The sequence below is a fragment of the Etheostoma spectabile genome, unplaced genomic scaffold (assembly GCF_008692095.1).
Source record: "Etheostoma spectabile isolate EspeVRDwgs_2016 unplaced genomic scaffold, UIUC_Espe_1.0 scaffold00569987, whole genome shotgun sequence".
Classification (NCBI taxonomy): Eukaryota; Metazoa; Chordata; class Actinopteri; order Perciformes; family Percidae; genus Etheostoma; species Etheostoma spectabile.
Genome location: NW_022605468.1, coordinates 1 through 2,721, shown reverse-complemented (window position 1 = coordinate 2,721; position 2,721 = coordinate 1). Strand labels below are relative to the sequence as shown.

The following is a 2,721-nucleotide window of genomic DNA, read 5'->3' as shown; positions in this document are numbered from 1 at the left end:
GTGCAGGTAAGCTACAGTGTCATTGGTTCTGATTTGGAAGTGCATACTGTAGTGCTGTGCATGGCCTGATGTGATGCATTTGTTTTGTCTTGTCCAGAGAGTGATGGAACTAGAAGCAGATGCCATGGGACATGAGCTACTTTTGTAGATGAGGCCGGTTTTAACCTCAGTAAAACCAGAAGACGTGGCAGGAACATTATTGGACACCGTGCTATCTCTCAATGTCCCAGGACAACGTGGTGGGAACATAACCAGTTGCAGCTAAAGCCAAAATGGTGTTGTTCACCATCATGCAACCATAGGCCCATACAACACTGCACACATTATTGCAGTCCTGGACACCTTACATGACAGCTCACTGTCAGAGACCAGAGCATACCCTTATGTCATCATATGGACAATGTTAGTTTCCATAGGGCTGCTTTGGTCCGCAACTGTTTACAGACCACCTATTCTTCATGGCACTCAACCTCCCTCCATACTCTCCATTCTTAAATCCCATCGAGGAGTTCTTCTCTGCCTGCGCTGAAAGTGTCCGACCGTCATCCTCATCACAGGTGCCCTTTTACAGGCAATGGAGGAGGCATGTGGAGATACGGACCAGGCTCATGTCAGGCCTGGATACGGCATTCAAGGAGATATTTTCCCCTTGTTCTTGGACTGGAGATATCCGCATTGCGATGTGGACGAAATTTTGTGCCGGACAGAGACGACATGATGTAGCTGATTGTTTTTTTGTTTTTTGTGATATTACTATTTTGTGTTTCTGACTTTGGTCTTGTTTGATGAGGTGATAAACACCAATACTTGAAGTTTGATCCTTGTATGTTTACATGACACTATGACAAAAGTATTACCTCAAATTGACATCTGTACACAGAGAACGAGAAAGCCAGATGTTTTTTGTATTTATACCATCAGTGTGTAGTTGGGCACATTGTGTGCTTAGTAGATGATGGCTTTGGTTTACTGTTTGATACGAAAACACAATTTTTACGAATGTGAAGAGTTAATCTAGCTGTGTTCGCTTTGCAAGAGAACTACCAATGTTTGATAATTGTGAAAGGTTTTCTTATTTGTGTGTAGATTTTTTCAAAAATAGCCAATAGTTACAAAAAATGTGCTTAAGCATCAACAAAACTGTATAAATGCATATACAAATCACATTTCTTTTTGATTAATGCATATACACCATCAACTTTCTTTTAGATTAATGCATATACTCATCAACTTATTTTTGATTAAGCATATACACATCAACTTTCTTTTAGATTTATGCATATACACATCAACTTTCTTTTTAATAAATGCTATACACATCAACTTTCTTTTTAATAAATGCATTACACATCAATTTCTTTGATTTATCATCACCATTCATTATGTCATCATCGCAATCATTATGACATCAACTTTCTTTTTAATAAATGCACATACACATCACCTTTCTTTTTAGATAATGCATAACACTCAACTTTCTTGTTGATTAATGCATAAAACATCACTTTCTTTTTTCATTAAAGGACATAACCTGCTACTTAGCAGTTTCCCAGTAAATTATTCTGGCCGAAAATCTGCCAGCCATGTCTCTTCAGGTCCATTGACAGTTTTGGCAACGGGCAGCTCAACGTGCATCGTTAATTGTTTTTCCACAGACAGAAGATGGGTGCACACGTTCCCGGCGACGCTGAATACCGGGTCGATGCGTGGAGTGAACGGAGCAAGCCCCTTTTCAACTCCCATTGCTAAAAATCCATTTAATATGTTGTCCCCTGATAGAGGACATATCAGATATTAAACTGATAAGAACAGATACTACACTTGATCTTAGCAAAAGGCCGAGAAGCGATGACCACCACCTCTATGCTGTCAGATGCGACCTCCCCGGACGGTTCTCAGTTGTCACGGTCCAGTAATTTTAAATGGACATAACAGCTGCTGCTTAGCACCCCCGTCCAAGCGCTTCATGGGGAAGCACAAAATTTTTTAGTTAAAGACGGCAATGTGGTTTTCCCAATTGGTCAAGCTCCTGCCAACGTGCAATATTCCCATGCTGTCACATTTTGGCTACGTTAAGAATCTGAGTTTCCTTTTGGGAGCATATTGTGTTTTTCACAAGTACAAAAGGCTTAGCCAAACAGCAAAGCCCACCAAAAATATTTCAACTCATAGGCGTTCCTCTCCACGGAAGTCTTAGTAAAAGGCGAAAGACTTGTGCGTTATGAAGAAACCAGAGTAAGTACAGCCACTCTCGAGAGCAGCCGAAAACGCCAGTCTTCCCAGTCCCAACCCTCGCGGTAATTCTCACTTGGTGTGCCGCTTTCCAAATCCAGGCCTCACCTATTCCCCCATTGTCACAGGGCCAATATTTTGTCCTTGCTGTTTTTCTGCCAATCAAAAGTGCAATCTTGCTACACTTTTGTATGGCTTTATCTTGTCAAGTATTAAACAACGTTTTGATACCAGGAACCCAACGAGGTTTCCAGATGACATTCAGTTTTTTAGACAATTTCTGGCGGTAAAATCTGCCAGCCATGTCTCTTCAGGTCCGTTGACAGTTTGGGCAACGGGCAGCTCCACGTGCATCGTTAATTGTTTTTCCAGAAGACAGAAGATGGGCACGGCCGTTCCCGTGACGCTGCAATACCGGGTCGATGCGTGGGGGTTTAGATTTGTGCATATACACATCAACTTTCTTTACATTACTGCATATAACACATC

At 41.5% G+C, this 2,721-nt stretch overlaps 2 non-coding genes across 2 annotated transcripts; both read right to left on the bottom strand.

Annotated features, from left to right (window-relative positions):
- Window positions 1–1,661: 1,661 nt before the first annotated feature.
- Window positions 1,662–1,850, bottom strand: LOC116685554 (U2 spliceosomal RNA). Its single transcript, XR_004330982.1, has one exon. It is a non-coding gene; the product is annotated as a U2 spliceosomal RNA (small nuclear RNA).
- A 277-nt stretch (window positions 1,851–2,127) lies between these two features.
- Window positions 2,128–2,239, bottom strand: LOC116685555 (U5 spliceosomal RNA). The gene has a single exon (XR_004330983.1). It is a non-coding gene; the product is annotated as a U5 spliceosomal RNA (small nuclear RNA).
- Window positions 2,240–2,721: the final 482 nt, after the last annotated feature.